We start from the raw sequence: 14,571 nt of genomic DNA, 5'->3' as shown, positions 1-14,571 counted from the left end.
GAGGGGGTGGCAGGTGCCCTTGGAAAAATCTCTCTCTGGATCCGGCCAGATCCGAAGAAGCTGCCGTGGCTGAGGGAGGTGAGGGCTGCGGCCACCCAGGGGCTGTGCCTGACGAAGGGAGGGCATCTCGCTGCCACCTGAAGTGCAGCACCTGCCTCGCCTTCCTGCCGCTGCCTCGTTAACATAGGAGCGTGCGTCTTGTGAGGTCAGGTTTAAGGGCTTAAAATGCAGTTAAGAGTCGAATGGCATCACTTTGGTTTCCTTAGATTCCTGAATTTAACACCCTGCGCAGGAAAGAGGCTCCAGGGGTCCAAGTTCTGACGTGCTCCTTTCCTTTTCAGCTACAGCCAGGGGGTCAAGGGGACTGCAGGCTCGGTTAGTCCTGATTAAACCATCCAAAGCAAATTTGGGGGCCATAATAATAGTGTGGTATTGGAGGTTATTTTGTTTAACTCATCGTTGAAAGGGTTACTTCTTTTTTTTTTCAGCTGGTTTGTCCAAACATCATGGCCTGTGCTTTAAAAAGTATCTTGGAGATAGGGGAGGGTAAACGACTGTGCACCAATGGTTTAGGTTTCTGTCTGTGGCTTCTTTTTTCTTTCTTTCTTTTTTTTTTTTCTTTTTACTTTAATTAGAGTGGTTGTCAATGTGTTTATACCATTTTCTGTTTAATTTTGTCCTGTCAAGATCAAAGCAGGAGAGCTACAAATAAACTGTACGTGATGGCCCTTAGATGAGCTTTCTGCTACTTGGAAATATGCTCTCTTCTTTCATTTTTGCAGGAATTAACACTTGCCATCTGCACATTCTGCGCTCAGAGCTGCCGTTGTGAAAATATCTGGGAATAGTGGCGTGGGGGAGGGAAGGAGTGGAAAAGGGAAATAGCATTCCTGATAATACACTTGAGAACCCAGATTGAACTCTAGTAAATTTTTTTATAAAGCTTCTGGTTAGTGTACTGAAAGGTGTTGTCTTTCTTTTTTTTAAACATATCAATATATGATTATGCTAAAAATGTATGAAGTAGAACTTACATTTTTTATGTTAAGGTTACTGGGGAAAAATATTTTGATTAAAACCAGCAATAGTGAAATATGACTGTTTCTATAGCTCCTTCTAAGGCCAAAATTAACCAATAAACCACAAACTGACGCTTCAGTTTGATTGTACGTGTTTACTCTTGCTTTCCTAGGTGATAATCATGAACTTTACTACAAGGCTGCTTGAACTTTTTGCTCGGAGAGATTTCAAAGAGAGTTGCTGTGAATTTTGAAAACTCAAAATTGCCTGGAGAAGGAAGATTCGGTGTTCTGGTGGGAGTGGGGGCTGCAGGGCTGGGGGCGTGGGTGGTTCAGAAGCCCTTGTTGTTGCTCTGTGGAGGTTGTAAACATAAGAGGTGAAGGTGCTGTGGGACGGAGGAACCAGCAAGTATGACATGAGGAGAGACTGTTTGTCCAGTGCCCTCGTGTTTCACCAGAACCCTAGGAAATGAGGTCTCTGTAGGTTTTGCTTTTTATCAAACAACTTGACAAGGAGCTGTCTCTGTCTAATCCCTTTCCCGCCCCCTCCAGCTTCCTGGGCCGTGGGGACTTCTGCTGCCTCTGATCAAGGGAAAATCTATGCGCTACGTTCACAGCTGCATTTAGCTGTGGGGAGCTTTTGTCCTCTAACTTAACTGAAGATTACTTGCTGTAATTAATTCCTAGAGCTGTGCTCTCCATCCTTTTTGGTTTGGCAATATGTGCTAACCTCTTCTGAAACCCCAGCTGATTATGGGCTGGGACGTGGGTGGGTGGAGGACACCTGACCATATGATGATCCTTCTGCTTTCCTCCTCTCTCTCACCAGTATTGCGCATCTTCATTAATGCTTCTAGCAACTGGCTTAAAGGAAGCACACTAACTAAGTCTCCCTCCCTTCCCATTCTCTTTCCTTAATTGCTGTGTGTTTACTTTTGTCTTCCAGACAGGCTTGGAGGCACCCACCTTTTGGTCAGTGCTCATTGGTAAACTGTATGAACAATTAGTCATTGTTCTCTACTTTCTCCCTTTAATTCCTCTTCATCTAGTCTCTAACTTTCCTATTGTACTTCCACATCTGCTCTGAGTCTCCTAAAGGAGTCTGGCTTGCGTAGAAGGCTGTGTCAGAGCAGTTGTCTCCAAGAAAACTGTTTCTCTTTAGAGCAAGTGTTAGAATTTTGGACCTTGGTTGTAGTAATGATTTTATGTGCTTCTCTTGGGTGGCTTTATAGAGTGGCAAGAATATCGCACACGCAGAGCAGTACAAAAAAGAGGTGTGCTCAGTACGGTAGCTGGGCATTTGCTGTACGTTGCAGCAGAGGAGGTTTCAGTGTAGGTCTGAAGGTCAGATACTGGCTCAGTAGCTGGTGGGAGAGAACAGTACGATTAAGATCCTGATCTACTTAATGAAAAACATGGTCCTAAAGAGAGATTCACAGCTTTGCCTGAAAGTCAGAGTAAATAACGGATGCCCTCTTGCTTTCCCTCAGTAAGTCCTTGCACTGTAAAAAATGAAGCCTAAGCTCGAGCTGTTGGCTGCTGGTTTATTAATGAGCACTGTGAGATCGCTGACAAGACTCCTTTTCCCTAGGCATGCTTGGTGTAGTGTACCTTTCCCCGTGTTCAATAAAGAGAAGAGATGGAGGAGCGTTCGGACACAAACTGTTCCTGGGCTGTGGTGGTGGAGTGTACCTGGGAGAAGGGCATGCTTTGTGGTTATTACAAAGGCACTGTTAGAACATCACATGGGGGAAAAACTTGAATTAATTCTCCAGGAGCTATCTGTGCAGACCTCTTTCACTGTACTATCATTTTATTTTACTAATTCATGGGCTCCTTGTCAGCGCACAAATGTAGCGTGGATAGCTTCCTACTTGCGAACAAGGTGGCTTGGTTGGTTTTGGAGCTTTTTTTGGAGTGCCCCTCAGTGTTCTTTTAATTTCTGTGACTTACGATCTGTTTCAAGAGGAAATGGACTTGGTAGTTAGAGACCAGTAACCTGCTCTTGTCATTCAAGTTGCAGTATTTTTTCTTATTAAGACTTCTAAGTGAATTTCAAAGAATAAAAATCGGAAAATAAAGGCTAGGAATTGGCCACAAGTGAGAAGAGAAATTCCTCAAAATTACATGCATGTGTTGCAAGCTCTAATGTTAAATCATGGAAGATAAAATTCTGAATTATTGAAATAGTTGATTCTGGGTAGACTGGGGCACAAACCCTGTCTTGGTACAACCAATGCTACTGAGAGCACATAAACAACTTTGTGAAATGGGGGAAGCTCTGAAATAACACAAGTACTGTGCTGTAGTGCCTGTTCTAAGACATTGAACTATACGAAGTCCCTCAGGGTAGTCTTGAAACTTACACTTCATGGCATTGCTGTCTGTATTGATAAATGAGCTGTGTTTCTGTCTGTGGTGTTGTCATGGAGGCAGGAAAGGGTATCGCTGTTCTGTGTTTACACACTCTTTAACTTTCAGATACCAGAAATTGGACTTGAGCATTAAGGCTTGCGTTGTGTAATTTGGAACTTCCCCTGTGTTAGGTACCTCTGAGTTCATAAATATAAGTATTCTGTGCGATGTATGATTTTTTTTTTGTGAATTTTTTTAACTGCTGGTCCACACATCTTTGGGTGGTCTAATGATTTTAAAGCGTTCTGAGAAATGGATGGTTTTTATTCTGCATCAGATCGTAATGAGAGAACTGCAGAAATAAGGTACTCTCACCCTTCCTTGTTGCTGTACTTCCCCCTCGCTACCTGCCTGAGCTGGCACAGTATTCACGCGGTTGTTCAGGGAATGGATCCAGGGTGGCTGGGGGAAGGGAGCGGATTTGTTATTGATCAGACTCACTGCAGCTGCATACATGTTTTTCCTGACACAAGAAAGGGGCCAGCACGTTAGCAGGAGCAGCCTGGGAAGGCGAGAACTGCCTCTGTCAGCAGCAGTGAGCTGTAAAGCATTATGACAATAAGTTTCAGTTGAGTTTATTTAAAAAGACATGCGGAAATGACTGTAAAAAAAGTTATCTATGTCTTTTTTGTTTCTTGTTTTGTACTGGGCCAATAGAAAAGAGGTGGCTTGTCTGCTGGCCTGTGCGGCTAGCTGCTGGGGAGCCCTGCAGCACCCAGCCCTAGTGCCTTCCACCTATCCAGGTTCCTCTGTGCAGCTCTTGGATTTATTCATAGGTACACTTTATATATGTATGTTTTAGATATCTGTGTGGATCATGTATGTATACAGACACACATATTTAAAGATGCATAAATATAAGGAAACAAGGACAGCAAGGAACAACCCCAGAAGTTTACCAAAAAAGACAGCACAAACTGGAAGAACCAGCCAATGGGTTCATGAATCAGAAACTGTATTTTGAGGAAGTTTGTGTACATAAGGCGGGTGGTGGGAAGGTTACTCTGTTCACGGCTGTGGGGATTCTCTAGCTGCCAGTGCGGAGATGGAGCGGTGCAGAGAGGGAGGGTGGCGCGGAGGTTACTTGTGCCTGTGGGGAGCTTCCAGCTGCCTGTAGGGCCGTGATGGGAGATACAGAGGTGTTCAGTGGTGCAGTGCTGCCTTTGTTCTCAGCTGTGGGGAGCCTCCAGCTGCATGTAGGACCACAACAGGGTGTGGAGATGGAGGGTGGTGTGGAGATGCCTTTGTCTATGGCTGTGAGGTGCTTCCAACTGCACGTAGGACTGTGACAGGGCTCGGAGAATGTGGGTGGTGCAGAGATCCCTTTGTCCTCAGCTGTCCGTAGGTCCATGACGCAGTACAGACTGGGGCTGTGTGTATTTCCTTATCCTTGGGTCCGTGTCCTTGTAGAAAGGTGCCATGCTCTCCGGGTGAGTAGTGAAGGCTCTGGTCCGGTTATGTCCGTATCCGGGGTTGCAGCTGTCAAGAGGGGAGAATCAACAACCAAAGCAGTCGCTTTCCGTCACCTCAGACCTCCTCTGCCTCCCGGCCTGGGGCTCTCCCAGCCTCCTGCCAGCGCTGTCCATCTCATGTCTCCCTGACGGCCAGGAGACACCCCTCCTCGGCCAGCCATGCCACCCACCCCCCGGTGACATGGGCCGCCACTAATATTCTGACTGCTGTGACATGGCCGTGACATCACCAGGGCTGGTGCATCACTGTGACATGGACCATTCTAGCAAGAAGAAACAAATATTACTAAAATGATAATAACAACTGGTCATGCTGGGGAGGGAAGCTAAATAGCTGTAGCAGCAATTTAAAGAGCAGCAGCTCACAAAGGTTAAAACAGAATTAAAAGCAGCAGGTCCTATCTACTGCCCTGTTTTAAAGACTGGTGCTGCTGAGATTTGTGGGTTTGAAGGCTAAGTTCTGGAAGAATTGACTGGAAGTAATATTTTACACGTTTGAGATTAAAGACATGTCCCATGCCAAACCCTGCATCCCCGAGCTGCTGACAGTACTGAGGACATCTCTGCGAGTCCTGCAGTTCACACTTCTTTCTCTGACATGAACCAGAGGTTTTGCCAGGGACTATCCTGTGCTGTGCACTTCAGTTAGACACTGGAACAAAACACCTGAATTCTGTCTCCTTGGTTCACTGCAGAAGTATTACATCCTCTTTATCTGACAGGACCAGAAGCAATGTGCACAAAATGAAACGCAGGAGGTACCCTCTGAACACCAGGAACCACTTTTTTTGCTGTGAGGGTGACTGAGCGCTGGCACAGGTTGCTTGGGAAGGTGGTGGAGTCTCCATCCTTGGAGATATTCGGTAGCTGTCTGCGCAACTGGCTCTCGGTGTCTCTGCTTGAGCAGGGGGGTTGGAAAAGATGACCTTGGAGGTCCTGTTCTGTGAAACAAAAGTCTGCTTTAACTTGTTTATATAAACTGTACAACATCTTCCACAAAAATAGGAGTAGTGAAATAAATGCCAATGGAAACTTGTTCTCTTGTTTCCTGGATGCAGTCTCACCGTGACCCTCGGGAAGAGCAGAGAACCAAGTGAAGTCTGTGCGCTGTGAACTATCTCAGATTGTTGAACAACGCAGTGATGTGACTTGCTTTGCCTGTGACTTCTTCCTGGTTTGCACTCTGAGCCACAGAATTAAGTTATTAAAGGACGTTGAGCTGTGCTTCTGTTTGCTCCTCTTGCCATTAGTGTTTGGCCTTGTGTTGTCTGTTTTTCTGCAACATGACTGTGGGTCTCTAATCAGAGGATTGCTAGGCAGGAGTTTTTTACAATACTTCCTCGCAGATACAGACTTCCAGGTTTTAGCATTCCTGAAAAGACAGCATGATGTGCCTGTCCCCCTCTCTGGAAGTAGCACATCAGCAGTGCAGTCTGTGTGTGCTTTTTGCAGTACAGTGTGGCTGTAGCCACGATGTTTGTGGCCTCGTACCCTCCCGGGTAGATGGACACTATTAATGCTACGTGGTGCTTGGCTGAGGCCCATCTTGTACGGTACATGCAGCCTCCCCGCCTCGGGAGCTCGTGGCTCTTGTTAGTTCAAAGTGCTGGTGGGGTGGTGGGTTTGGTAGCATGAAGATTTGAGACCTATGTATGTGGGCTGTATGATATATGGGGGAGGTATAGGGCCTTTGGAGACAGTATTGGAGGACTAGTTTTGGTGTGTGGAGCAAAACTATTCCACGGTTCACTCCAGACAGGTGGAATGGATGTAGACTGTACCTAAAACGTTCTTTAGCCTGGCTTCCTCTGCTCTTAAGGGCTCCCTATCAGAAGAAGCTGACTGTTACGGAGATGTGGCTCATTGAGGGACCAGGATTTGGGAACAAAACAGAACAAGTCGAACTCACAATGAAAATGTACCTGCAGTGGGTTGGCAGAGACAGGGGGTGTTACGTAGAGAACCTTCTACCTCTCGGGTGCCGTACCTACAGCCATGTGTAGGGGCTATAATTCGCTCTGCCACCGCCTTTCCCTCTCCCACTGCAGTATCTAGCCTGAGTAACTGCTTGCCTGCAGTTACCCAACTGATTTTCACGTAAAAATGTTGGTGTGGTTGCCGACTAGGAAATAAACATTTCTTGCTTAACAACAGGAAATGAGAACCTACAATTTCTAAGAGAAATTGTAAATGAGAACTTGATGCAAGTGCCACTCGTGGTCTTAAGTTATGTATATAAGGTAATTGACTGTGGCATGGACAATGCTCTGTTTCTCTTTGTTAGGAGTTCCTACAAATAAATACTCTGGTGTGTTTGGACTTAGGGCCTGACCCTGATTTTATTTGGAAAAAAAGCTTAAAACAATTGCTGATTAAAAACCAAAGGCTGGCTAGCAAAACTTGATGTACTTAATTTGTGGCTGTCAAATTTGCTGAATTCTAAGCAAATTTGAGACCTTTTTTCCCTTCTTCCAGTCTACATATGCAGAGAGTGTCTGCAAAACAAAAAGCGATTGCTATGAGAGTTGTAAGCTGCCACTTATTTTGACAGGTTATTAGCTTTGAAACCTAACTCTGGCAGTAAGTACACATCATTAACATGATTGGGAGTGAAAGAACCAGTAAGAAATACTCAGCTAATGCCTGTGTCCTGTAATTCTCCAGTTGTTTCAGATTATGTATCCTGATGAGCTACAAAAAAAAGTGTAATTCTGTCTCAGTAGGCAGTGCATGGAAAAGTGAAGATGAAGAAGCATAGTGCTGGATTCAACAGAGAATATTTTTCTGTTTGTTTAATAAAACCTCAAGCCTTTCTTAAATGTGTTGATGTTGCAGAGTCTCAACTGCTACCTTGGACTGCTGCAGGATATGACCCCGCAGTTCTGCCCTACGTCTCATTCTGGCAGTAAATTTTCCACGTAGTTGTTTAAATTCTATCTTGCATCCCCAGCAGGCTCATCCCCTTCCCTCTTCTTAAAAGCCATTACAACCTCTTTAAAATGTAACTCCACAGGACTGCTAATATATTTTATGTAAAGTTCCTGACTGAGAACTAAAGTCAGAAACAACACAGGTAACTTGCAAAAAAAACCAAAACAAAACCAAAAAAAACCCCCACCAACCAAAACCCAAACCAACCTATTTTATGGGGAAGTAGTACTAGCTTTCTAGAGATATTATATCACACTAATATATATACATGCTTTTATAGGAAAAATTAATGCAGAACTTTTGTTTCTGGTGGTCATGTAAGTGCAGGGCTGTGTTCAGACTCTTAGCCATGCAGCAGCCTGTCTCTGTCCCAAATGTTTCTTCTTTCCATTTCTTTTTGACAGTGAATCTGAAGTACTGAAGGGAGGTTCTGATAGTCTCATCCTCTCTCCTCCCAGCTTGTTAGTAATGCAAAACCCCGCTCTCGGTGAGAATGAGAGGACTCCTGAATGTACTGGTAGAGTCTACTTGAAATGGGATAGGACAACATTGCCTGACCTCTGCTTGCTCTTTACTTCCCCCATATCAAATGGCAAGCCTCAAAGCTATTTAAAAATTAAGAATGCTTCACAAATTTACATCTTAAAATGGTAGATTAATGTGTCTGAGGGCACTCACATCACCTGTGTAGGTGCTGCCAGGTTGGGAAGTAGACAGTTGAGGGCGGGGAAGCAGACAGGCCAGGGGAATGGACGGGCAGGGACATTAAGTGAAATTCAGTGAGGACAGGCTCCACCTGAGAAAGAGGAACCCTCCGTGGCGATGCCAGCTGGGGCTGGCTCTGCGGAAAAGGCCCTGGGAGTCTCTAGACAGCATGCTGAACAGGAACCAGTGCCCTCTGACAGCGGAGGAGGTCGACAGCATCCTGGGCCGTTGTGGGGAAGGAGCTGTCTCCCTTTGCTCAGCACTTGTTAGCCCGCATCCAGATACCATGTCTGGTTTTGGACCTCCCAGTACAAGATAGGTATTGACAAACTGGTGTAAGCTCAGCAGAAGGGCTCTGAGATGGTTGGGGGGCTGGAGCACTTGCCCTGTGAGGTGAGAGCGAGAAGACTGATGCTGTTTTTTTTACTTATCCTTTTCCTGTTGACCAAGGGGAGAGCCTTGTCAGAAACCCAACTCCAGCCTGGTCACCAGCCAGAGGCACCCCTTTCCTTTCCTGTCCCTTTTTCTGGTCCCAACGGCGTGCATTCAGGTAGCACCAGCCTCTCCTTCCAGGGCACTCCTGTCCACTGTCACCTTATCTGCCGCCTCCTTGCACGCTGCTGGCCAGGACCCCCTCCCCACCCGCAGCAGGGGGAACAGCATCTGTTGCCTCTTGATTGCTGCCTTGTTCTGCCTCCTGACCTATATATATATGTGTGTGTGTGTGTGGCTTGTCAGATGCATGGGGAGCCGTTTGGCTGGCAGCAGAGGCCTCTCCCTCCCTGCAGGGTGTGGATCTGTGTGTGGGTATTGCCTCCCCACCCCGCCTCGCGCAATGCTCCCCTCTTCCCTGCCCTCTTTGCCTTTGGGACGTTGGTCCCTGTGGACTTGAAGGACCCTGCTCTCTGCAAGACGCTTTTTCCACCGGCAAGTGATCCTCTGCAAGCTGGTAGCGACGTGGGGCTCAGAGGCTTTGGGGGGTCCATCTCTTCCCCTCTTTGGGGAAAGCCAGTGCTGCTTTTGTGGCAGGTGCCAGGCTCAGGCCTGTGCACGTTGTGTTCCTATCACAGCAGGCAGACCCTGCCAAAGCCTGAAATGGCCTCAGCCTCTTCTTTTTCCCCCTTCCCTAACCACTTCCTAGCGTGGGATAGCAACTGCAGCCTAGTTACTGGGACATTCCCTGCTCAGCTTCACAGGGCAGCGAAGGAGAAACCAGTACCTGGCAGTCAGCCCCTGCACCCCTTGGCGTATCCCTACCAGATGAGTCACCAGCGCTTCCAGAGTGGCTGAGGGACCCTAGGAAAGACCCCAGGTCACCTTGTTGGGGTAAGGCTGCAGGCGCTGAGCTCACCACAGCACCTTTGCCCTCGTCTCTCACCCTCTGTGCCTCCGACAGTGATGCTGGACTTGCTGGCGCAGCAGCTGGCATCCCTTCCCTGAGCTGCTCCGCTGTCTGCGAGTGCTGTAGCTGCCCTTCCAGAAGTCTGGTTGGCCAGCAGTGCAGGGAGCTGGCGTGTTTGGTGGGTATCGAAATAAATGCTGTTTTCATTTCGTTGTCATCCACATACTGCTTGACTTTAGATGAAGCACTAAATTCTGTGGGCTCTTCAAAATCACTAAATCCATGAGAAGAATTTGAATTGCTTTGTTAGAGCCATTGGGGATTCAGGGATATCTTAGAGCATTGCTTTTATTAAGGAATGACCATTTTTGTGTGAAACAGCCTAGTTTATTTCTGCTTAAGACGGGAAGCTTTAGACAGTTTTGTGTTGGTGTTTTTTTGAAGGATGTTAAAAATAATGTCCAAACACTGTAGTTGATAATCTATAAGGAACTTCTCTTTTGCTTACGCTAGGCTTCTGTGCTGTGATTAATGGAGCTTACTGATACACTAATCCAGGCAATGGTTAAGAGTGGGCACTTTGGTTGTTCTGAGTTTGTGTTATTAAGCTAATTGAGTTTGGTGTTAACACCATGCTGCTGCCTTGCTTGGCTTCAGAAGCTCGAGAAATTCTTTTCTAAGCAGTGATCTGTTACAGTGATTTTTGAGTATGTCAGTGAACTACTTAAAGCTGCTGGTAAGCCTCTCGCCTCAGTGTCACGTAGTTGCATCCGTAGGTGGGATTGATGATACTTCCTGGGGATTTAGAAATACAGTAGGATGCTGTATAGCTTGACTAAGCTGGTCCACTGTCCTGGTGCCTCTTGCTTCATGTGACAGGAAAGTTAGTGTTGATGGAGAGAGGGACTGTGCAGCGATACTAATGACTTCAGAAAATGCGCTTGGCTTAAAGGCATACTAGACTTTCTTCTTCATAATCCCAGTCTCTAATGTTAAAGTCTGTGTGTTTTAACATCAGTACTATTCTGCTTTGAAAAAATGAACCTTCATAAGAGCTACTGTGAAACTTCCAGGTGTATTACTTTGTTTGATAACTGTAAAGCAGAACAGCAAAACCCCACCTTTTTTGAGAATTTGCAATAGGGTTAAACTTCAATGGTGGAAGCTAGCATTATCTTTTAGCCTTACCTGACTGCAGTGCTTTTTTAAAATTCTCAGTTTAGTATGGTAAATGGTGTTCACACCCAGGCAGTATGTTGCAACGAGTTTAACTGGCCATAGGCTTTGAAGCTCCAACTCAGAGAAAAAATGAAAAGCAGGAAACCATGAAAAGCAGTAAGGATTATGCCACAGACAGTTGTGGTAACAGCTGTCTTGAGATCAGTCTTCTAATGCTATTGAGTGTGTAACCCAGAGCGTGAGAACGATCCTCACCACATCTGAATTTATACTAAGTCTTGTAAAAATTCCTTCTTTTTGTTGCCCCAGGAGTTTCGGGTCATGAATGGAAAGCTTTGAGACTTTTCTTTAGCTTGTAACTTTTTTATCCTCCTTTTTTTCTGATTGCAGGAAATTTTAGCTAACTGAGTGCGACCTGAACAAATTAAAATGTTACTTGGATGCTATTTTGGCTGACTTGTTGTTCCCTAGGAAATAAATAAGGCAGCTTTGGTCAAAAACGCATGTTAATCTATCTGTAAAATAAATATTTGTGCTGTTGCTTCAGGAAAGCCTTGCCTTCGTTTTGCAAAACTCCAGACCATAAACTGCGTTATGTACTACCCATTCTATTTTTGCAGGCGAGCAATACAGCGTATCCTGTTAAAGATGCTGTGTAATTTAATAACCTTGCTTTAAAGCAAAACTATGTATTGAATGATGATAGTGTGAAATGAGGTTTTCATGAGCCTCAGACTCTCTTCAGATTAGTCATTTGTTTTCTGGTTGATTGCCTGTGAACAGCTAAAAGAGAAGCTTTCACTTCTGGGATTTAATATCTGTTGTGTTCCATTGGTTTTGTTTTATTTTTACACCTTTTTTTATCTGTGTTATGAGTAATGGCTTGCTTTGGTTGCAGAGCCATCTGAGAACCTGAACAATAATGGCTTGCCTTTTTATCTTAGGGCACAAAGAAATTTAAAATGTATTTCAGATTCACATGTCTCATCCTGCTACTGTTCAAGATCTGCTATCAAACTGTGGAAATAGTTCCAGATTTTTCAACAGGTTTTATGGAGTATTTTTTCCCCAATGAAAGTGTGCGGCTCAGATGATTGTGCTTTTCCCAGCATTTTTCAAATCCTCCTGAAGAGCCTCCCTGTGTGCAGAGCGTGTTTCCCAGTGCCGCGGAGGCAGGCAGTGCCGGAGCTGGAGCTGGCTGACCTCTATTTTAAATGTCAGAGGTGCTTCACCCTTGCCTTTCAGATTCCATTTGCCTTTTTTAACCCTTCCTTGGGACCCTGCTTGAAGCAACACCATTTAGAGAAGCCTTTGTGCAGCCTGAGCTGTAGTATTATAGAGCTGGAGTCACTGTTTTTTACAGCTGTGTGTCGATCGCCTTCTACACTGCCTGTGGTGTCGGCAAGCCTGGCTGTGTTGCACTGTGTTTATAGGATCTGTGAAGTGTCTTGTCCAAACTGGATGTCAGTAGACCGGCTGAGTTTCTTGATGACCAAATGAATATACAGAGCCTTCAAAATCTCTGTGTTATAAAATACAGGTACTTACTCACCCACTTCTCTCAAAACAGCATCCTGTTAGTACATGTTGTAAAAGGACGTACGTCGATATCCTGTCATTGCTTTTCTTTGTCAAACTGGACCCTCCTTCTCTCACTGTTCCCCAGGTCTCCCCGGGCATATCCAGGATAGTGTGGTTGGTATTACCATGACTATCTAATTCTAATCCTAATCATAGATAATTAATAGTGAAGTTTTGTTATTTTGACCAATTGTTTCCTAGCCTCACTATTAGTGGAATAACTATGAAGAACAAATTGTGTGTGTGTGTGTGTACCTGTGTTTTGTACACTTTGGAAGTTCGTAACTTCAACAACGATGCAAGTTTAGGAAAATACTGAACAAACGGGGAGATTTCAATAATCAGTGTCTCTTATCCACCCACTGTGCACTGCATAGGATTGCCTTTAAAACACATAGGGTTGTAGCATTTCCTACCTTAAGTAAATACTCGAATTAAGCCTGTCAGAGATGTGTATAATCACCTCCTCAGCTGAACAACATAGGAGAGTAAATGTATTCTCTATACATGGAAATTACAAACATTTATATTCTTTCATAAATGCAGAGACTATTTAAAATGGAGTGGCTTTCAGGTCGGAAGAATTGCTTCAGACTGTTCTCTTTAGCCAAACTTTTTCCTTGCCAGGTGGCCATTCATTTTAGTCTTGGGTTTTAGGTGATAAAGACATGGGATGTCAATGTTTTTTAGACTGTTCTGTCCTGACTTGTCTGGTGTTTGTATCGCTTTTGTTGGTACAAGGAGCCCTCCTGTGCAGATCAGGAACGCCCTACATAGGAAGTACTGAAATCGCCCTTGCATCTTTGTTCAGCTTTCTGCCAGGGTTGTGCTGTCCTTATTCCTTTTTCTAGGCATCTGCTGACAGTCGCTGTCAGGGTGCTGGACTAACCAGCCCTTCGGTCTGACCTGGTACGGCCTCTTTCAGGTAACGACAGAGCAGATGACAAGCAAGTCCCCGCTGCGATATGCACTGTACCGGTGTCCGCACGTAACTGCAGGGAGCTTTTGGTTGCGATAAGCTGTGCAGGTGAAGTGGTGGAACAGTTGGTGAACAATGGTACCAGGAAAGGGAGAATGTCTCTGGCTCTTCCATATGAACCATAACACTGTCAATAGTTGAATTTTTTTTTTGAGAGCGCTAAATCCAGTGACCTCTTTAGAGAATTCTTTGTTTAGTGGCTGTATCACGTACTGTGTGTAAAATGTATTCTTTCTGAACTTTTAAGTAATTGGAAAAGTTTGTTTTTAATTCTCTGGGTTTTACTGACAAAATTCTTGACACCCTCCTAAATAAAGTTAAAAATGTAAGTCTGGAGAGTAGTGAAAGTGGCTGTTAATAATAATTCGTGTGATACTTACCTACCTTCAGGAGTAGCACTTTTTTTTTTCCCCTCCCAACCCCTTTATATCCACTGTAGATACTGAGCAGGGAAAGTGTCAAAAATGGCAGGGGTTTTCTCAGAGAGAAATACCCATCTTTATTTGACAGTTTGTCATAAATAAGGGCTTTGACTTTCTTGTACCCCCCTCACGGTTAATATAACTTGAAAAGACAAGCTTTATTTTTGGCTTTACAATGTCAGCTTTATTTTCCCGTGCCTGTTTACAGGCCTTTCCTGTGCATGGGGAGGAAGGAAATACTGCTTTGAAGTTAGGATTTTTATCTGTCTTCCAGCAGCACAGATTGAGAATTAACTTGTGATACCTGCCTTGGAAAAACCTGTTGTAAAGTCTGTGCTCCTCACTTAGAGGCTTCATGTAGCTGGCAGGTGTATTAATGACTAGGCAAACACATCAGCGTATCAATGGCAGCAAGAGCTCTTGAATCTTTTATAAATAAGGATGATACAGAAAAGAGAATATGACAGCAGTGAGAGTTACAATGAAGGCTAGTTTGTTCAGACAAGCATATTACAGGATAGGAAGA

Source organism: Cariama cristata, unplaced genomic scaffold, assembly GCF_000690535.1.
Source record: "Cariama cristata isolate BGI_N322 unplaced genomic scaffold, ASM69053v1 scaffold1907, whole genome shotgun sequence".
Lineage (NCBI taxonomy): Eukaryota > Metazoa > Chordata > Aves > Cariamiformes > Cariamidae > Cariama > Cariama cristata.
This window is presented reverse-complemented; position numbering follows the sequence as displayed.